The sequence below is a fragment of the Oryctolagus cuniculus genome, chromosome 12, assembly GCF_051225735.1.
Source record: "Oryctolagus cuniculus isolate XC-2025 breed Fujian yellow rabbit chromosome 12, ASM5122573v1, whole genome shotgun sequence".
In the NCBI taxonomy this organism is placed as follows: Eukaryota; Metazoa; Chordata; class Mammalia; order Lagomorpha; family Leporidae; genus Oryctolagus; species Oryctolagus cuniculus.
In genome coordinates this window covers 42,191,774-42,214,562 of record NC_142878.1, presented here as the reverse complement: position 1 = coordinate 42,214,562, position 22,789 = coordinate 42,191,774, and the positions used below count along the sequence as shown (strand labels likewise).

At 43.8% G+C, this 22,789-nt stretch overlaps 1 protein-coding gene across 9 annotated transcripts in view; it reads left to right on the top strand.

Moving 5' to 3' along the window:
• NPAS3 (neuronal PAS domain protein 3) overlaps window positions 1–22,789 on the top strand; it is a 926,676-nt gene that overhangs the window by 437,722 nt on the left and 466,165 nt on the right. The gene's annotated exons all lie outside the window — the stretch shown is intronic.

The window sequence follows — 22,789 nt, the reverse complement described above, 5'->3', positions numbered from 1 at the left end:
GGGGATATGGGAGGTAAGATAACCTCTTTACCCTGAAGGAGTTCTATGTTCATAAACACCCTTTTCTTCCACATTATCAAAAGTCCAATTTTCTTAATAAAGTTTCCAATTTCCTTAATACAGTTCAGTTCCTCTTGGCATAAGGGACGAACAAGCTGGTGTCATCCATTCACATTGCTGTGTGGATTTTTAAACAATCTCACTTTCTAGACAAGCATGCTAAATCAGAAAATTGTCTTTTTATTTTTTCTCCCTGTATCGTGGCATTTCCGGCAGAACGTGGGCACATAGTTGTTCACAGCACACGCCAGCTTTGCACACTGTCTTCTTCAATGACTAACCAAACCCAAAAGCCACTCTCAGACCCAGTGACGGCTTCCCCTGGGGCTCTGAACAGGGAACACTCCGACTGATGGCTGACATTTCACACTGAGCGTGTTGTTGAACAGCTTTTCAAGAGCTGACCCTGACGGTCAGGAAGTGAGATGGAAATGGCAGAATTATCAATCTGAAGATGCACCATACTGGCAACGAATTTTGGACTCTCAGGTCCCAGTGTATGCTGAAATCGAAGAGAGAAGAGGACATAGAAATGAACTTGGGCCATGGTTGCTTCATGTGTCAGCGCCAGGGATTCCTGCCTCCTGGGAATCAAAAGGAAATCTCTCAGAACCAGAAGGGAAAGTTGCCCCCCCCCCCATCAATCTAGCTTCAGGAACATTCTGTGAGTGACATAGTCCCCTTTTCCCCAAAATAACAATAAAATGTTCTGTGTGCTAACAACATAGCTTTTAAAAAGTAAAATCTTGCATTTTCATAAAATGATGTAACAGTATTTCAAACTGTGTATCCACCGGCAGTACATGGTCATCAGCAGTGCACACAGGTGAAGTGGGCGTGGTGGCACAGCCAGTTAAGTGCTGCTTTTGATTCCACCTCCCATATCGGAGTGCCATTTAACATCCTGGCTGCTCCGCTTCCAGTCCACCTTCCAGCTTACACCCCTGGAAGCAGCAGTGATGGCTCAAGGCCTTAGATCCCTCCCACCCTTGTATGAATCTCAAATTGAGTTCTGAGCTCCTGGCTTTGGCCTAGCTTAGCCCTGGCTGTTGCAAGCATTTGGGGAGTGACTTAGCAGATGGAAAAATCTCTCACTCTTGCTCTCACTACCTTTCAAGTAAGTGAAAATAAATAAATGAATGTTTTTAAAAATGCACACACTTCACTTGGCATCTCCAGCGCGTGCAGCTTCCTGTCCCTGCTCTTTTTGGTGTCTGTTGTCTGCAGGGCTTTCATCCTTGTGAACGCCAGGTCTCCCTTTATCCCTTTGGCTACCTTCTTTCCAACATTTCTCTGGGCCCTTGTAGGCTTGGGTTCTGGCTTTGGAGGAGCAGGTTTCTCAGACCATTTTTAGGATCTTTGTTCAGGGGCCAAAGCTGTAGCACAGCAGGTAAAGCCACTGCCTACGGCACTGGCATCCCATATGGGCTCTGGTTTGAGTCCTGGCTGTTCCACTTCCCATCCAGCTCCCTGCTAGTGTACCTGGGAAATCAGTGGAGGGTGGCCCAAGTCCTTGGGTCCTTGCACATATGTGGGAGACCTAAAAGAAGTTCCTGGCTCCTAACTTCAGACTGGCTCATCTCCTGCCATTGCAGCCATTTGGAGAATGAACCAACAGAAGATTCTCTCTCTCTCTCTCTCTCTCTCTCTCTCTCTCTCCGTAATTCTGCCTTTCAAATAAATAAACTTTTTTAAAAAAAAAGAAGATCTTTGTTCAGCCTGCAACCTGGCCTTATCTCTGTTAGCACTCTCTTCAGCCTTTCTCTTTGGCATGGGGTGCAGCAGTGCTGAGACCTAGGGTGCTGGTGTGGGGACGCAGTGGCACGTAGGATTCGATTGGTCCAGGGTGGTTGTCACATTCTCTTCTTCAGTTGGTTAGGACTACTCAAAACTATCTGGTGGTGCCCTGGATTATAAATAAGGACAGTCACATCATAAAGTTTGGACGCATATGTAAGAAACATGAATGCTGTACAAGATAAGAAATATGTTGTAATGCTCAGAGCACAAGATACCTTCTAACTATTCGTTTGGTAGGGGCTGTGTGAGCAAGCTGGGATGGTAGGGTTTGTATAGAGGTAAGGGTGATATTAATTGAGCCAAGAGAGTAAAAGAAGCAAAAGTAGTGGCAAGTTAGCCAGGAAGAGGTTGTTCTTCCAGTAGGTCCCTGTTTCTCAAGGTTTCTAACTCCGTAGAAGGACAAAGAATCAGAAATCAATGTGAGTACATGGTGGATGCCCACAGATTGTGTGTTTGAATTCTTTAACAACCGTATGAGCAAGCATATTAGAGGGAAGGAAATCAAGGCTGAGTGAGAGAAGTCACTTGCCCAAAGTCTCGTAGTGGGTCAGTAGCAAAGCTGTGACTGCAGTCCCAGTCTGCCTGATTTTCACACCTGCCATCCTCCTGTTTAGCCTCTGTCCTCCCTTCCAAGCCACAGGGTTCCTTGGCACCAGCAGACGAGCGTAGCATGTGGCCTTCGTAAACGGAAAGCTGCCCACGTGTGGATGCATTCATTTAAACCCTGGATAAACAGGGGCACCCTGAGTGTGGATGTTGACAAAAACAGTGGCATGATGAACAAGCTTTCTGAAGAGAAAACTCATCATGGAACCCCAAATTTGGAAACCATTAGTGCAAAGGACTTATTTTCAACTATCTCTTAGATCATTCAGAAACGGGGTGAGTTACTTAGGTTTTGGAAGTTAGTCTAGTTTTATCTCTTGTGAAAAGACCTAGTCTGTAAAATGCATCCAGATTCTGCAAAAACTCCTTTGTTCACGTGGTGTTTGGGAATTTCCAGTCACTCCTGGAGCCCAGGAGTTGTGCCAGGCCTGCAGTCTCTGTGGTTACAGAAGAACCTACCCCTTGCATTGGTCATTCAAGGTTGTGACAATTTGCCTGTCTTTCAGCATGTAGCGTGCTTTCTGTTTAGAAGGGAGGTGTGCAAGGTTGTGGCTGTTGGTAAGAGAAGGGCTTGGTTTAATGTCACTAAAGTCTCGCTCTTGGGAGGGACCTTCTGACTCCTTCCAGTCACTTCCTTCTGGACCTGAGAGTATGTTCACTGGTGTACTCCCCAGGCTAACAGTGTCTCTCTCTCTCTCTCTCTCTCTCTCTCTCTCTCTCTCATCCACTGGTTCACCACCACCACTCCTCCCCCCCATGCCTACAACAGCTCCCAGCTGCAGCTGAAGCCAGGCGCCTAGAATTCAATCCAGGTCTTCATTGTGTGGCAGGAGCCCAATTGCTTGAGCCACCACTATTATCTCCCAGGGTCTGCATTAGCAAGAATCTGGAGTCAGGAGCTAGAGCCGCAAAAATCAAACCCAGACACTTATATATGGGATGGGGTCATTTTAAGCAACAGCTTATCCCCTAAGTCAAACACTCACCCCTTCCTGCTCCATGGGCTCATTTGCACTTCCAACCAAGAGTGGCCACCAGAGGCTGAAGAAACCAAAATGAGTGTAAAAGCTAGGACAGATTTTGTTGAGGAAGGAAGTTTGAAGTGTGTTCTTAGCAAAATGAAACTTAGGGCTTATCTATGGCTTTTGGCTAGCCAGGTTTAGGATATTAAGAATAGGAAGAATTATCTTCACTTTAATGTGGTAGGAGGAATTTTAGAGTTAAGATACAACTTTTTAAATGCACTTTCTAGTCTCTTGATATTATTCAAAAAACAACTTTATCCCAGAATATGGCCCTGAATTCAGACAAGTCTTCTAAGAGAAAGTTATAATCAAAATACTTCGCATGATAGAATGATTTTAATTATTTATATAAGGATATGCAAGGATATGTAATTATCTATGTGAGGATGTGTAATCATCTTTCCAGACCTGGTTGACTACATAGTCTGTGTAACGAATTAGCTAATTGATTGATGAATCATCTAACAGCCATGATTGTATCAACCAGTGAGGATTTTTGCTTGTTTCTGAAGATCTCTCATAGTCAGAATCTGCAGTGATTTTTCATCGTTAAAGAAATTTGCAAACATCATTATAATTATTCCTGCCCATCAGCGAACTTAACTTGAAATTTTTAATTTGTTTGGAAATGGTTCTGACAGGAGATGGCTTTCCTTTTACTGCCATTCGGCAGTGAACTTTGTTAGTGATGAGACCAAATCCTCCTGTGCGCTGTGCGTCATTTTTTGGTGGAATTGAATTTGTCCTCTTTCCTCCTTGATGGGAAAAGGACCTTATTGTGTGGGGCCCCTGCTCAGAGAGCGTGGGGATGCCAGGGGCATGCCTGGAGGGAATCTCTCCATCCCCTTGTATAGCCTCTGGCCGGCCTTGGTGAAGGACGGGAGAATTTCCTCGAGCAGCGGAGAGGCGGTGCCTTCGGTAGGGAAATCTCACACTCCAGGTCCTTTGACACTTCACTGATGATTGGAGAGCACAGAGCCAGTGTTTACTGCTGGTTCTTGGGTGTTAAACAGCCCTCCACTGCTTTTATTGTACCATTAATTGCACTTAATGCAGCTGCATTTCTAGTACGCTTGGCTTGGTTCTGAAAATTAAGTAGAGGGTACTTTGTTATAAAATTCACTGTAATGAGCTCTGGTGGGACAGGGTCTGTTAAGTTTGAAATTACCTCGGGCCATTTCTAAAGGACTTCTTAAAATATTTCACATCTATAAAAGTTGGTAACCAGATAAATCGCCGCGGAGACGGTTAGACCTGGCCGAGGGAGAGCCATAGTTTCTCCGCTATGCGTCTTTGATAAAATATGAGCGTCTGGACTATCAGAGAGCGCTGTTTGTTTTGGATGTTCCCCTCCTGTCTCCACATTTGCTAAATTCTGACTTGTCGGCTGTCAGAACAGGAGCTCAGGGGTAGCTGTCGCACACCATGGTTTGTGTAGACAGACCTGCCTGCACCCCGCCTTCTTTCCCCTTTTGAATACCAGTCCTATGTTGAACTGGAATAAATAGAAGACCTCCCTCTGGGTGGACATAAATTGGTTCAGGAAGGGGTCACACCTCCAAGAACAAACACACTGAAGAGACAGCTGTAACTATTAGCCAATTAGTTTCATGTTACAACCACGGGCCAGGGCCTGAAACAGACTCCTGGTACCTGGCTAATAGATGCTTAAACTGACTGTAATTCTCCCCGTATCCCTGGCCTATATGACTGACGGCTGTAGTGCTTTGCGGCTAATAAAATTTCAGATGGACTAATTTACCGGGTAGCTTTACCAAAACATCCAAGTAATCCGCACATACTCATTAGAGACAGGTCCAGAACACAGTCCCCGAGGACTGATTTGAAAACCCTCGCTGGGATCAGCCTCACTGAGCTCTCGATGCACTGGCACAAATCAGGTGGAGGATCTGCTCTGGTTTTAGTGCAGCAATTTATCTGAGTTTTGTAGTTAAAGTTTGAGCATGAGGTAATTAGAGCCCTCCAAGCTTGAAATTCATGAACCTTATTCCCCCTTTAATAGACTCTGTACAGGCTGGCGGAGCTCGCTGTTTGACTGATATCTGTGGAGGCTTTGTTAAAAGCCTCTGGTCAAAATGTAGTTTGGAACCATTCAAAAATCGGTTTTCTTTTTCTGTTTAGCCCTTACATGTGTAAACAGGGCAGACGGCCGCGTGCTATTTCTGAGGGTCACCCAGCAGTCTGCCGTACCCTTTGGAGATATTCACCAATCAATAATCAAACAGCTGCAGCCGCCGCAGCACCAGGCTGGCTGTCCAGACGGGGGTGACGGCAAACATGACACGGCCAGGCAAGGCTAAGGAACAGAGGGGTTAGAGTGCAGAGTGCAGGGGGCCTATTTGATTTCTCCTACTGCATAGCCCTCTCGGCAAAACTGGAATGCTGTTCCCATTTTTGTAGTAGGAGCGTTCGAGCGCTGGGTCTGCAGTAGTAGCCATGGTTTCATCAAGCTTCCTGATACACATAGCCTGTGTTGGTTTTCTTAGACATCGAGACTGGGTACTGTACTAAAGAGTACTTCAGAAAGTTCATGGAAAATGGAATTAAAAAATAAGCTTTCTCTGATACAAACATTTTGAAAGTCATGCCTGTTGGAGTCTTCCAAAAATTCATGGAAAGGGAATAGTATGAGCAATTATGAAATGCACCAGGATAAACTTAACTTTGAATTCCATTTTCCCATGAAATTTCTGAGCAATCCTTGTACAAGTGTCTCATTTCCTCTTTAAACAACATTCTGAAGTGAGTGTTAATAAGCTTATGTTTCTGGTAACCCTATTTCTCTGAGATGGTTCTAATCATCCCTCAGTCATGCACAACCTAGGTTATGATGGGGAAGTCCTGTTATGTAACACCAGTGCCACCTGTGTGACATTTTTAAAAACCTACCCCATTAAATAGCGTTTTAGCAGCACCTGTTTTTATTCTACTTCAAGAGATTAAAGAAGTCCAGATTCAGTGAAAAAAATTTTTTCCATACTATTTGCTAGGTTTTGTGCTAGAAAACTGTCACAAACATAGGCATTCAGGCCTTGCCACGATCTTCTCTCACTTTCCAGGTGAGGAAGCGGAGGCCCATGTGTCACGTGTCTGATCTGGGATCACCAAATAGCAACAGAGCTGTTAGGAGAGAGAAAGGTTTCTGATCCCAAGAAAGGTGGTTTTTGTCCTAAGCACCAGCTGCCTCCCCATCTTTTTGAGTATCCTTCCATATTTAGAGACAAAAGCAAAGGAAGCCTTCAACATCCTTTCTATGTGGGTGGTAACTGTGGAAGTTCTTTCTCCAACAGTGAAATCAGTCCATGGAGTGGGTAAAGGTGAGGCAATGGGCGGTGCTTCATCTAAGGGAAAGAATGAAGTCACAGAAGTGTGTGCGTGAATGGAAGTGGAGGGAATCCAAGAAAGGAAGTGGCCCCGTGGTCCTCTCCAGATTCTGAAACACCCAGAGCGAACCGTGTTGAAGAGGAGCCAAAGCGAGAAGGGCGAAGGGGGCAGCGGGCGGTGAGGACGGCTGTTAGTGTTTTCTTCTAGGCACTGAGGATGAAGCTGGTGTAAACAGGCTTTCTGAAATTCCGGGAAGAAAAGCTCTTCCGCCCTTTTCACCTGGAATGGGCAACCTTGGTGACAGTGCGGCAGTGGATGCCCTAAGAGATGGTACTTGGGGAACAAGGCCACCTTCTGTCCCACACGTACGGTTGTGGCTTCATCCTTCATGGACTCAATTCAAATTCATTAAATAATGCAGGAGAAATCAGAGGGTCCTCCGTCCCTTTTCAGTTGCCTTTTCCAACAAATAAATGGCGTTTTAGTTTTCTTTGATTATTCGCTATCCTCTTGGTTCACACCTGGCTGTATTGGTGATCTCTCACATTACCTGCCTCTGGTTTTGACGGGTCTTGGCTGCCAGGAAGAGATGTGTATTGCTTTTGTGATCTAGGAGGTGCAGGGACTCCCAGAGTAACTCCTGGTCGCTCCTTGATGGACGGTGCTAACTTGCCACGTCGAAAACATCTTTGTTGGTGAGTGGAATGACAGACAGTATTGATCGTAGGAAGTAAGAGGGAAGCCTCAAAACAATGTCATTCCCAAATGATGTCTCGCACTTTTTGTAGCATGCTGGCATCTTCATAGACCTGTACGTGGAGTTTCGTATCTTCATGAAACTCATGAAAGAAATTCTGGTCTCTAGCGGTGGACGGACACCTGTGTCTTTGGAAAGAATCTTTGATTCCAAAATTACACAGTGGCGAGACCCAAGGAAGAGGGAGAAGGCTGTAATTAACGAGCCTGGAGCAGCAGCAGCAGGAGTGGGATGGGAGCGAGCAGGGACAGAGGTTTCATAGCGCCGTGATGGCTTGTGCTTCAACAATCTGTTCAGGAAGCTTTTCCTGTTGAAGTGATTAGGGATCATCAGAAAGTTTGTAAAAAAAAAAGTGTATTATTGCAAAAATTGTCTAGCGATTCCAAAATGTTTGGGTGCCAGAATAAGCATCTTTTAAATTCCATTTTTCATGAACTTTGAAGCACTGCTGTATACATCTGAATGTGAACTGCAGGTTGTTATGTTGCTTAGCCATGACCTAAAATGACTGACTTTGTGACTGGGATCCCTACTGGGATGACTGAGCCACCTCACCGTGGTACACCAGTTCTGTAGAATCTGATTCTGATAAACCACTAAAACTGTAAACCAGTAGTGTTTCCTTGTTTTCAGCTTTACTTAATCTCCTAATAATTTTTTAAGATTTTATTTATTTATCTGAGAGGAAGAGTTACAGACAATGAGAGGGAGAGACAGAGAGAAAGGTCTTCTGTCCATTGGTTCAATTCCCAAATGGCCACAATGGTTGGAGCTGCACAGATCTGAAGCCAGGAGCTTCTTCCCAGTCTCCCATGCAGGTGCAGGGGCCCAAGCACTTGGGCCATCTTCTACTGCTTTCCCAGACCATAGCAGAGAGCTGGACTGGAAGAAGAGCAGCCGGGACTAGAACCAGTGCCAATATGGGATGCTGGCACCGCAGGCGGAAGATTAACCTACTGTGCCATGGCGCCAGCCCCAACTCCTAATAATTTGGAAGTTTATTTTTTTGCATCTCTCCATCTCATGACTATTTTTTTTAACTTCTTCCTCTCAGGATATAAATGCCCTCAAGTCACTTAGAAAAACTGTCTTCACTGTGGGTATTTTCCCACTGCTCACTCAGCTGTCATCCCTCTATCCCCTTCTTCTCATGTCCGAATTTTTAGAAAAAGGATGACAAGAATCTGTCTCGTGTTTTTCATCTCTCGTCTATTCACCTGACCTCACCCCAGTTCTTCAGTGTGCTCCCGTGATGTTTGACGGCCAAGGAATCTCCCCCTTAAAACATCCCACCCCTCTTCCTCCTTCTCAGACATCACTGCCTTCTTCTCCACTTCCTTCCCCTGCGACTCTGATTCTCAGTCCTTGCCTTCTACTTTCTCCCAGGCTGGGCCCCCAGCTCTCCTCCCGCTCTGCCTTCCCATGGCCTCTGTTCCCACTTTTATGCCCCTGACTTCCTCTCATATCCTCATCTCCACCAAGAATTCGGTCTCGGGCTTCAGTCTTCCCGGATATCCTGATGCACCTGTCCCCAAGACACCTCTAATTCAGCATTCATCTTCTCCTTAGCACCTTCCTGCCTTCCAGAATGTCCTATTCCAGGGTATGATAGAACGACTTATACAGCCTCTAACCCCGGTCTCTGGAATTCATACTTGATTCTCCCATTTCCCTTCTGTAAGTCACCAAGCTCTCTCAGTCCTCCCAAGTCCCTTTAGAATTTAACCATTCTCTACAATCTTACCGAGTAGAGTCAACGCCTCATTATATCTTGCCTAGGCTACATAATTTCATGTGTTCACCTCTCTTCTAAACACACTACTGCCCTAGTGACTACTGCACCTAGAACAGGTGCTCGTGTCCTTGCCTGTTTAAACCTTTTTGAAAGGATTCCCAATGCTGTGTGTAGACTGTAAACTACTTTGCACTATTGGTAAGGCTCTCTGTGACTTGGCCAATAGGTATCTTCTGTCATTGCTTCCATGCACAAAATTCCCATGTCTCATTCATTTTGTGTCATTGTATGTTTATCTTAACACACCCAGTTCCCATTAATCTGTGCCTTATTTGTCTGGAAAATTCATACTCATTTAAGGCCTGAATACCCTCTGTTTTCTTACATCTTTAAATTTTGCTTGAGTTAGTTGCTCTATTGGCTGGAATCCTCCAAGTAAAACATTACTTTATTATGGTTTATGTTTCTCTTCCTGAGTCTCTAGGTTGCCTGAAGGTACTGGCTCCTTGTCGTTTCTTGAACCTGAGGCTTCTCCCATCCTGAGGCCTTTAACCTATCTTTCCCATCACCTGGGCATCACATTCCTCCTATGCTTTACCCATGTTTCTACTCAGATATTACATCCTTGGAGATACCATCCCTGACCTTTCTGTCAAATCCACAAATCCCTTTGTCAATTCTTTCTCCATTCCCTTTTCTTTATTTTCTACATACTCTGTCTCTATGTAGATGTGTGTGCATTATCACTATTATATTTTTGCCATTATCTGACTCATCTTTCTAGAAAGTGGGTTCCCTGAAGACAGATCAGATTTGTGTTTCCTTTGTTCACTCCTCCTTGTCTTATCACCTGGTACGTGGTAGGTCCTCCATGAACAGTTAATGATTGAATTCTGTCCATTCCAACTAACATATTACCTGGCACAGAGTAAACTTTCAGAAAAGGTCTATTAAGAGAATAAACATGGACTATGCATTTGACCGTGGATAAATAAATTCCCATGCTTGAACCCACCGCACTGCAGAGACCCGTGGCTTCCTGGAAAAAGGAAGCGAGACAGCTGGAAGACGAATGGAAATGACTGGCTAGCGGCGAAGTCCGTTCTCATCAGAATTCTGGTTCAGTTATTCAGTTCAGATTTTTGGCAAGTGATGCAAATTCTTTTTCAGAAAATGTTGATTGATTGCACAGTTGTACCCACTTCATTTGCAAACCTTCATTATCTCTTTTTCCTTTCCTCCCTCTGTCTGCATTTAGAAGGGGAGGAGCAGTGGATAATTCCACAAGGCAATTTTTGTGAATAAACCAACTAACTGGCTGCTTCTTTCAGGCTCACAGCCTCCACACAGAATACAAGTGTCTGCTGTCATTGTGTGTTCTCTTGACTGAATCTCCTTGCATTCATTCATTTGAGTATTCATTTGATTACTTACTCATTCAGTCAATGAATCAGTTGTTCAGTCCCGCTGATGGCACAGGGTATCTGTGGATGCTGGGTTTCTGTCTAAAGCAACAGCTTTTGACCTGGGCTCTATGCATGGATTTCACAGGCTCTGGAGTTTTTGCCAAGAATTTCACATTTGAGTATTGTCTTAGGAAGAAGATTCCCTTAAACAGCTTCGTTAGTCAAAGAAAGAAGCATGCTAAGAAATTCTGATAAAGAAAGGCTCAAGGTCGGCCTTGAAGCTGAATAATGGATCCTCAAGTGAATTTTTTGTAGCCTTATTATGTTTTGTGGTGGTGAAATGCTTGTGTGTGTTCTGAATTCTGGGTGTGATGGTCTTATTAGCCTATTTGTTAATATGTACACTTTCAAATACTTCAGAAAGAAAATTCATGTGAAGGTAGAATTAAGAAACAAGTCTATTTTGGTACAGAAAAACTTTGAAACCGTGCCTGGTTTTCTCATAAGGTACATTTTCCATGAAGTTGTTGAAGACCTCTTGTGTGTATGTATTTCAAAATCATTTTGCACAAAAATAAATTTAGCTTTTAACTCCATTTCCCATGAGGTGTTTGAAGTATCCCCATCATGGCCGTCTTTCTTAGTTTGTCATTTTGCCTAAATTAGAGCGTCTTTGGGTCCCCAAGAAGCTGACAGCAAAGATGACATAGAGCAGATTCCCCTAACAAAAGTATGGCCTTGCTCCTGCTCGGTTACCGTCAATAATTGGGTGAGCTGTTGTTTATATGAAATCAGAAGGAAGATGGTGAGTGTGTGAGAGCCAGTTGTGCTCGGCAGCCGTGAGTGCTGTGTACGTTGACCAAATCAAGTTATGTCTGAGACATTCAGTGTGTCAGAGCAAATGCCAATTACTGCTGGAATAGGCCCGAGTGAATCCTTCAAAAGCAAATGCAGTGGGCAGTTGCCGACACTGCCGAAGGGCTGGCTCCTTGCCCAAGTGCGTGTGAAATGTTTGCACTGGTTTGAGGCTTTGATTGAGGTTGGCTCACAGGGTTTGTGGTGACAACTCTAGATTTGATATCACACCATAGAAGAAAGGCAGAAGTTGGTGACATTGTACTGGGAAAATCCAAGTATTCTTATTAAATTTGGATAAAGATAGTTAGGGAGAAAAGTCATTTTCAGTCCTGCCTCTGCTTTTCATAACAAGGAGAGAGCTGGCCTGTGCTGAGTGCTTCCCATGGGCTAGGTGCGTTCTGGAGTGTTCATTTATTCCCAAGTATTTATTGCATACCTTCTGTGATAGGGGGTCCTCTCCTAACCTCAGCTCATAGAACGATTCCTGTGGCCTCTCAAGGGGATTTGCTAGTGAGGTTGAAAGACATATGCATGTAAGTTCCAGGAGGAAAATGAAAGGATGGATCACACCCCGTGTCCTCACCACTGCCCTAATGGACATCAACCCTTTGGACAGAACATAAAATCGAGGCCATGGGTCCTTGTTTGTCCAAGACCCCCCAGCTAGTCAGAGACAAATGGAGCATTTGAAACTTTGTGCCCAGCTATCTCCCAAGAATGTGCTCTCCCTCCAAACCAAGGGGACAAGCAGCACCCTGGGAATGAACAACAAAAAGGGACCCGAGTCACGACTGTCCCAGTCAGAATTCCAAGGCGACAGAAGCGTCTGGTGAGCGACTCAGTTGCCTCGTACAGTGCCAAGCTCAATGCACTGATGTGTGTGTCTGCTTGGGTGGCTTTGGTGTGAGCAGTGGGAGGAGGAAGTGCGAAGTTAGGTCTTTGAGACAGCACTGAGTGAACACTGGCCATTCTGGGTGTAATCACGTGACTGTTCAGCTGCAGTGTCGCCTCCCAAGAAAGTAGTGGGAGCCCCAGGCTTGTCGTCTAAAGATGTGGCAGTTCGTTTGTGTTGCAGCTTGAGGAACAGCTAGTTGGAGTGGACAAAGTGATGAGGCCAGAGTCTTACCTGTGTAGCTCCTTCCCTGTCTCCTTGCCCTTCTTGTAGATCACGTCATGTTCATGTCAGATCAGTGGACCAAGGTCATGATCACCGTAGCTGACTGTTCGTACAACCTCACTCTGCATATCCCGGTTCCAGCTGCACCTCATCTGGAGACCTTTCCTGGCTCCACTTATCCCTGCGCCATCCCGAGTTGAGAGTTGAGATGTGCACATTTATTGCATGGTGTCAGTCCCCCCAACTAGACCGATCACTTGGAAGATCATTTTTAGATCCTCTGAAACAGCAGCCAGCACGGAGTAGAAGGTTAACAAATATTTTCCACGGATGCTTTTAGTTTTCTATGCCAAGTTATCTAGAAATGGGAGTGGGAACCTAGCTAACATGTCTAACATGTAGGTCCAAAGGAATAAATGTTTACAAAGACTTCCCTAAATTTTGGGAGAATAAATGTAACACCATTGCCTCACACTGTTGAGCTTGGGAAGTTGCTCAGGGTGACTTTGCACTAGCAGGTGCTGCAATAAACAGAGCCTGTGTCCTTTTGGCCACCACCCACTGCTTCACAGAGCTCGTTATCTGTTGACTGTTCCACAGAAAGAAAGTTGCTGAGCTTGGTGCCAAACATTGACGTGGCCCAAAAGCTAGAGGAGAAGAGAGAATAACTGAATGTATGGTTGGGTAAACAGGAGAGACAAGAGGGCGAGAGATGCTGCTTTGTTTCTCCCATGGAAACCCAGCTGCTTCCTGAGTTCTCTGACTATATCAGTGACCGAGGAAAGCCCAGAGGATGGATGGAGCATTAGACTGGAAGTAATATGGCTGTGCCTGATTTACCCCAGTATTCGGAGCAGATGTTACAAATGTCATAACATGAAGCTTCGGGATCAGACTGAAAAAAAAAAATAGCAGATGTGAACCAGTAAGTGCAGTTTGCCACTGCATGGTTTTACCGGTCACCCCCAACCTTTCTTACCAAGTGGCAGCAGGCCTCTCGCAGGTGTGGTGGCACTCGGGTCACAAGGAGTGACAGTTGTCAAGCTGCATTTCTCAGAAAGGCTTTTAAGAAAGTTTGCAAAATGCAAATACAATGATTTATCCCTTGTCCAGGAAGCATAGAAAATCTAACCCCCAAGAAAAATTTAAGCCGCTCAAAAAAAATTTTAGTGCATTCATAGGGAAGATAATTTCTACTAAAGTACAAGGGTTAAACCTTCTAAAGTAAGTTCTGTATTCAGATCCCACATTTGGTGTGTTGTCTCTGTCTTTTTTCTTCCCTCTGAGAGTTGTGGTCAGGGAACAGCCAGTGAGTTTCTATGAACTGCGGATTTAATTCACGAGACACAATGAGTCCCTACCTGGTACACACAGAGCAGATGATATGTAGTGGGAAGTGGTCATTGGAACACTAGGGATTTAAACAAGAATGGAAGAAGCAGCTGTCAACTAGAGCCTGAAGGATGTCCTTAGACAACCGGGCACCCTCTGACATGAGGCACAGGTTCCGACTTGGAGCCTGGGCGAGGGTCTGTGATGGCCACAGTGTGGCTCGCTGGACGCCTGGAGCAGACAGCACTGTGTGGCTGAGCACACTGACCTTTCTCGACTAGGCCCTGCCTCATGGTGAGGCTCAACCCGTGTTTGCGGCTGTAGCCCTGAAGCCAGAATAAATCAGTTCATATCTTCTTGCAGAGCTCATGTTAGATGAAAGTCCAGACTCTCTACCACGCAGGGAACCTCCTGTTCTATATTCTTTAGTCTGAAGTCACTTTTAAACTGTCTAACTCTTAAAACATGCCCACATTGGGCGAGAGGGAGAGAGGGAGAGTCCTGCCTTTCCTGTATCTCTGCTGGAAAATCAAGGATAAGAATCGATTTTTGTCATGATCTTTTTTTATTTGCCTTTTATGTCTTTTGTTAAAAAAAAAAAAAAAAACGGGCTGGCTTTGTGGCACAGCTGGTTAAGGCACTGCTTGAGACACTGGCATCTGTATGGGAGCCAGTTCAATTCCCTGCTGCTCTACTTCATTGTGGTACCTGGGAAAGCAGAAGAACATGACCTCAGGTACCTAGGACCCTGCCACCCAGGTATAGACCCAACTCTCGGTGTCAGCCTGGTTCAGACCTTCATATTGTGGCCATCTGGGGAGTGAACCAGTGCGTGGAAGATCTCCTCCTTATCCCTCTCTCCCTCTTGCTCTCCCTCCCTCCTTCTGTCTCTGTTGCTCTGGCTGTTAAATAACTAAATTTTTTTTTTTTAAAAGGAAAAGCAGAATTTCATTCCCTCCACTGTGAGAAGTAAACAGTTAACTCTAAACTTGGCATTCAAAAGCCATCCCTGTACCATCAAGTTCCTGAAGCCACTGAATACACTCAGAAAAGCCTTGGATATCTTTTAACTGTTTAAGGATTAAAGTCTTTAAAAAATGTCTTCTTTTATATATGTTGTTATTGTGGAATCATTAAGAAAGTAAAACCGGAATGACTGAGCATTAACTACCCTTTCAAAACAATCCTCTTGGAATGGTAGCAATTGCCTTTGGGGCGTTAGGAGCACATGGTATGTCCTGGTCTATTGGGCTGGTCCTTCCTCCACGCCCCTATGCATCTCTAGAGGATTCCTCTCTTGTATCCCGGTCTCCAAGCCTCAGCCCGGGCTGCAGGTGATGCCTGCATTGTCCTGAGGTTCCCTCCTCTGGGATGCTGACTGTCAGGGCTGCCTCACATCTCAGGTGCTGTCACTGCAAACAGCCTGAACAGTTCCATTGTGGAGGGGAAGTGCAAGTTCTCCCTGAAGAATGTTAATGACATGGATGTCATCTGGGCGAAGGACGTACAGTAGTTGTTTCAGGAATGGACCAGGTTGTTGGGGAAGGGTTGTTTTTCCCATTCCCCAGCTGTACATGGAGAACTCTCTGCCTAGGAATGCTCATTTCCTTCTGTGGTTGAGGGAGGCAGCCTGGGCACAGAAAATCTTTAATTGGGACACTGTATACTCAAAAGAAATCCCTGTGATGTTTGGGCCTTATTTTGCATTTAGAGGACTTTGCCCTTATGGTGCAGACCATCGTAAAGAAAAGTTTTCAAAATTCCCATGAATCTGAAATCCATTGTGTGAAGAAAAAGACGTCAGACTGAAAAGGGTACATGCTACAGGCTTCCATTTGTGTGACACTGTGGAGGGGCAAAGCTGGAAGGGTGGTGAGCAGGTCCATTGTTGCTTCTGATTAGGCACAGGGTGACTACAAAGGGGCAGCAGGATGGGAATTCGGGGGAAGATGAAAACTCTTGGATTTCAATTGTGCTAATAGTGCCTTTCTTTTATGTATTTGCCAGAACACGAATACATAAAGCTGTATACCCGAAGAGTAGAATTTACTGTAAATAAAAAGATGCAGAAGCCATTTCCCGACTGAACAGATCGGCTGGAGCTTGCAGGCTCTCCCCTCCATTTTTGAGTAGTTGGAGCAGTACACAAGTGCGTCTTTGAGAAAAGCAGCCATGGTTTCTTTTCCTCGAATTCAGCAATTCGTTTATAAGTATTAAAACTCACAGTCATATCACCTCTAATTCTTTCCCCTAACACATTCAGTCCATCCTTAAACTGTGGGAAAAATTTAAATATGTATTGCATCAAAGAATTTTGATCAGCATAAGACTTCTTAAAGTATCTGTTATATTATTGGATTAAAAACCTCTTTTTTTGTCTAAATTGGTAGTACGATGTAGTGTGTTAATAGGTTCTGGGGTGTGCATTTAGGAAGATGAGGGGTTTTTTTTAGATTTTAAAAATCTTCTAAATATGGATTTTAAAATATTTCCGAATGTATTACACCCTGAATCTAGAAGGGTTTTTCTTCCTTGCATTTTACCAGGTACCCAAATGCCTGATTAATGAGGCTTGTCCCCCAATTTCTCACCTCTGCTCCAACATTCCCCCACCTTTTGAACGGGAGAAACTCACCCTGCTGGAAGCACATTGCAAGAGCACTATTATTATTTGTTTTGAGGTATTTACATGAGGCGCCGCGTGGAAACTCGCCATGCAATGCTTTTAACACCAGAGTGTCAATTAGAGTGTCGCAGTGTGGGGAACCTGGTACCCAGCGAAATTCCAGTGCCTCTTCCTGAAACCTGAAATTTCCCGATGTCTGAGGCACAGGCACCGAGGAGTTTGGTGTTGCAAGGCTGCGATTTGTGAATGCAGGCAGCTCTGTGAGGAGCACTTACAGAGTGAAGACTTAGTCGCACATGAGGTATCACGTAGGACATTTCATTTTACTTGAAACACACACACACACACACACACACACACATGCGCACACTCACACCTACCTCATAAACTTCTAAGGCTCCTGGGAAAACCTTCCTGGCCTCCTTGGCCCTACAATGAGGGAGGCTAATTGAGATTCTTCAAGGGAAATCCCGTCTCTTTTCTTCGGTAGCCATGGGAAGACTCATTAAGCATTCTGCACTCCATTCTTTGCCAGACCCTGACTTTGCTCAGTCCAAGGGCTAAAGCCCAGGAGTGATGTCTGGGGATTCCATTAAGCACAGCCTTAGTTGTCCCCTCCCCCAAGCTCGGTGTCAGAATGCATCCTTGTCCCTCAGATGCAGGCTCAGGGGGCAGCCATCAGAGGTGACCTGGCTTGAAGCTTGCCTTCTTGCTAGGTAGGTGGCTCCATTCTTGAGATTTTTTTTTTTTAACCTACAGAATGTTCAGGTTGTATTTGCCTTTGGTTCTGTGCTGCCTCCCACAATACTGGCATGAGGAGATGAGAAACTTCTTCAAAGTGGCTTCGCTGCCTCCAAGATGACTTTTTTGCTATTCAGACAGTCCGCTAGAAATCCTGTCTCACCGAGTCTCATGCATCTCGGCTTTGGAACATCTGTTTTACGTGATCCCTTCAATACTAAGCAGCCTTAGGAGCCCCGACCTGTGTAGACGTCCACCTTCCCATTACATGCTATGCTAGGGAGGAGCTGGAATGGGAAGGGTTGGTTACACAGGGAAAGGGCAAGGCAGGACACAAGGCACGTTGAGCCCATGACTTCTCCCCCTTTCATTACGGGTGTCCACGGAGCTGTCCAGCTTTTCTTTTGTAATGGGTTCTTCTATGGCAAGTTGACCTTTTGCTGAATAGGTCAAACTCCAGTTGAGCACTGATCCTCCGCCTACCTAGCATTTGTACGTCCTGAAGCTGAGGAGCACTGGCTGGCGATATGGCTCGGGGTGTGTGGTCTATTTCCCAAAAGAGGGGTTGTCTTTCCTGCACTGAATTAATTCTGAGAGACCACTGTGATAGCTGGTGCTGGAGAGACCACATGAGAACACTTTTGCTGGCATTGTTGAGGGACAAAATGAGCTGGTCAGATCCATCTGGATTTCAGGCCAACAGCATGGACCTAATAATTCATCATATGATTTTGGATTTCTCAAAGAGATGATCAGAATTTCTGTACTTGATTTTTTAATTAAAAAAAAAAACTTGCCATTATATATCTTGTCCATGTAAAGTCTCTTAAAACTCTAGTTGTTTCTATTTTTAACCCTTGTAAAACATGAGATCATAGGCTTGTGGTATTTTTGACAATTATATGTTGGGCCAAGTTTTGTTTGAAATAGCTTAAAATTTTCTTTGGAATGCTTATTAGATTTCATAACACTAGTTACCTTTTTGCATCTAGGGATCTTGAACATCAAATAGGCAGTATGTGAGTGCTAAATTGAATTTTACATTGAATCACTATGGTGTGTTCTTTTTTTTTCCCCCTCTGGACAGTTTGTATAAGCTTTTCAACTTTGACAACTCTCACATCTCAGAATTGGTGACATCATCTTCCCAGACAAGGAGTAGCATGTTCTGTGTGTTGAGCAATGTGTGTGTGTGTGTGTGTGTGTGTGTAATTTGGTTAACTTAATTAGATTTTAAATTTTAAAAAAGTAGTCTTTTTGAATGTCAAACACAGATGAAATATGCCAGTAGATCAGATGAAACTGTGACCTGCTCAGCAATCATAAGTCTATATTGTATCTGGGCAACCAAATGGTTTTAGAAACCTTTGTCTTCCAAAATGCTAAATTCTGAAAGAGTTTCATAAGCAATGTATTATTTTTCTGAAAATGGTAGATCTCACTGAGGAAATGAACCTTTAGCTTTTCCTCTAGAATTAATGGTACTTCAAAACACAGTGAGATGAACGTGGAGAAACAAAATAACCTTGTTTGCATTACTCTTGAGTTATCAGAATATTGTCTTAATTCACAAAATGCCAAATGTGATAGGGTAAGTGTAAGATAAGAAGTCCATACTTACTGTCTATTCAGTTACTAATAATGCTGGAGTTAAAGCTGGGCTCCAACCAGGGCCATAATGGGCTCCTGTTTAACATATTTATGTTGGTTGTAAAATTAGGAACTGTCATTACAGCCCCACATCACCTGCATAAGTGCAAAACATATAAATCACAAAAAGTTCCAGTGCCATAAAAATGCCACTGAGTAGAATGGCATGGAAGTACTTACAAGATACTTGTATATTATCCTAGCACGTGTCGGGATGCACAGATTTCTAGGGGAGTTACAGGAAAAAAAAAAAAAAAGAAAAGAAAAAACAACAACAAAAAGCTCTGCAGAGAGGACTGGTGGATGTGAGACCTGACAACAGCACTTCTTCAGAACTCAGCCCGAGGTGGCTTGGGGCGCAGGCAGGAAAGCAAAGACCCTCAACAGCCAGCTTGGAGTAACCCCTGCACCCTGTGAAAGACAACTGTCTCTGCTTCTGGAAGGCTTTGAGCTGCCATCTCCTGTTACTGGAGCTTGTCCCTCAAGCCTTCTAGGAAACAAACACTCTCTTTCCTGTCATGGTTTAGGGTCCCCTAAAGGGGGAGGGCTCGTGCTCTCTTGGCCCCTGTTAATTGTCTTTGCGGAAGGGTTGGCTTCTCCATAGTTGATCCAGTCTGCTAGGTGGTGCAGTGATTTATGTTAAACTTTGCAACCCAGAGTTCTGAAAGTCCCCCCCACAACCCCACCGCCTCGCCTTCAAATCATGAACTGTTAAGAAGGAGCTTTCCAGAGCCTAATTACTACCTCAGAAACAGAGTGGATACTTTGAAAGGTTTTCAACTCCCTCTTCTCCCTCCCAGAAGCCACCCTCCCCCACCCCCCATAATCTTAAAAAAAAAAAAAAAAAGAAGAGGAAGAAAAAAAAGGCTGCAGATTTTATTCATGTGGGATCATTCACACCAAGCTACCATAATGTGCAATTAACACTCTGGAAACTGAAAACAGTATTCAGCAAGACAGCTGCATTATCAAAAATGCCAAAAGAGTTTTGAAGGGAGTAATGTGTGAGTTAGAATAGGAAATTAATCAGAAGCACGCATACACACACACACACACACAACACATGCAGTGGTGCTGTTTTAAGTGTATCTGAATATTAAGAGTTTTAACATCCAGTGTCAAGGATAGAGACCATCTGGCCCGCAGGCCACATAACGCCCACGAAATTATTTGGTCTGGCCCTGCCAAGGCAGCCACAGGTGGGACTGGCAATTCAGACGATCCATAGCAGGCTAACTTGTAAGTTGATAATTGTGTATTGCCCACAAATGATGTTATTAATACCCATGTGGCCCTCCGCAGAAAAAAGGTGCCCTGCTCTGTCGTATGTCTGCAATCATAAAGGATCACCTCAGGGTAGAAAACAGATTTTTCTGTTTTAAAGCCATCAGTGTGATGTTTTGCTTCCGAAACAAACTGGAAAGCTGGGAGTGGAGATCTGTATATCCCATTCCAGCTGCAATATTGCCTGTAATCATCACTCTTTAATTATATTTTATAAATTTCCATATTGAAAAAAATGTTCCTTTTGTTTTCCTCTTGTGGGTAATAATGCTACTACTTCGCACCTAGGCTGTTTGCAAAGTGCCTTTCAGCATTGCAGATGCTAATTCACGATTGCAGCTGAGAACTCCCTCTTTTTGAACAGCACAATAATCATAAGTGCATTTGTATTATAATCCCTACTAAGCTATTGATCCAACTGACCGACTTAGTAACTGAAACGAAACAGAATTATCCCTGCAGCATTTTGCCAGAATTTTTCTGTCAACTCACTGAAAGTGCTTTTAGAAGTGAGGAAGTAGGGATTCTGATTTTATTTTCAGTGAGTAGTGTCTAGGCTTGTGAGAGCTGTGGTTTGTAATGAAATTGTTTTAAAAAGTGGGAAGATATAAGGCATTTACTTATTTGAAATGTAGAAAATACACGAATGTTTTCTACTGTAATTCACTGTAAAGCAACTAGATTTTTGTGATGTTTGAGAACAAAAAAAAAAAAAGAAAAAAGAAAAAGAAATACCCAGAAGAAAAGTCAAAGAAAAATATTCTAAGTAAATTTCAGATTCTAAAATTGTATTTAAGGTGTACAAATTTCATGTATTTTCTATATAAAGATTCAGGAACATAGTGATACTTCCCACCCTACCCTCCCTGCCACCCATTTTTAATGTTTACTAAGAGCTATTTTAATTATATTTTATACTCATAAGATTAACCCTACAGTAAGTAAAGAGTTCAATAAATAGTATGAAAAAAACACTGTTTCTCAATAGTGGAGACATGGGCTGTTGAAAATCATTGAATCTCAAAATGTCAATTTCACTCCTATAGATTACCTTTTACATCCTATTAATTACCACAAGTCAGGGAAAATATGGTATTTGTCTTTTGGGGATTGGCTTATTTCAGTAAGTGTAATGGTTTCCAGTTGCATCTATTTTGTTGCAAATGACAGGATTTCATCTTTTTTTTTTTTTTACCTCTATGTAGTATTCCATAGTATAGATAAACCAGAATTTTTTTTTTTTTTTTTTTGACAGATAGAGTTTTATATAGATAGTGAGAGAGAGAGACAGAGAGAAAGGTCTTCCTTCTGTTGGTTCACTCCCCAAGTGGCCGCTATGGCCAGAGCTACACCAATCCGAAGCCAGGAGCCAGGTGTTTCTTCCTGGTCTCCCATGCGGGTGCAGGCACCCAAGCACTTGGGCCATCCTCTGTTGCCTTCGCGGGCCTCAGCAGAGAGCTGGACTGGAAGAGGAACAACCAGGACTAGAACCCAGCGCCTATATGGGATGCTGGCACTGCAGGTGGAGGATTAACCAAGTGAGCCACAGCGCCGGTCCCACCAGAATTTCTTTATCCAGTCCTCAGTTGATGGAAATCTGGGTTGATTCTATATCTTAGCTTTTGTGAATTGAGCTGCAATAAACATGGGGGTACAGATCACTCTTTCATTACTGATTTCATGTAGTAAGTCCACTTTTGTTAAGGGTGACAGAGGCCCCTTGAGTGACAGGTGCCTGCAGGGGCGTATGTTGTGGGTCAGGAAGGGGAGTTAGTAGAGAACAGTGTATTCAGGGACTCCAGGTAAGAAACAGTTGCTGATCGTAGGAGGCACTGTTGGCAGAGGGGCTGTCTGAGCATCTTGTCCATTCTGTGGCATAGTTACACATGAATATTCAGAAATCCAGCCGTCTTAGGACGGGACACTCGAGCAAATGTTCGTGACTGTGCATGTCTTATCTAATCTATGGCCCTGACTAAATTGTGATCCAGTTGTTGCTTTAGAAAATACCAAATGTTTCCTCTTGGCTTGTCCCTAGCCTGGAGGAAGTGAATGGTTTAGATACCTCTCTGGGTGGGGTAAGGCAGTATGTAGATATTTTAAAAACATCAATACCTCCATTTTAAGAAAAACAATGTATCAATTTCTATTAAAGGAATGTGAACATCTGTTTTTACCCTGTTTAGGAAAAACAGTCCAAGTGGGAAAAAGTTTTTTAAAGCATGGATGTGGTTCTTTAATGTTTCTCAAAGTTGACATTCTGAGCTGAAAACTCAGCCAAGGGTGTGCTTATGCCCAGACAAGAAATTAATAATAATCGATGTTTCTTTCAGATCTCATTGATAGTGTAACTAGGTAGTGATGTAATTAGAGGGAAATTAAGCTGAAGGTATGCAATCAGAGCTCCAACTTAATTTTTCTCCTTCTTTTCTTTCTTTCTTTCTGTC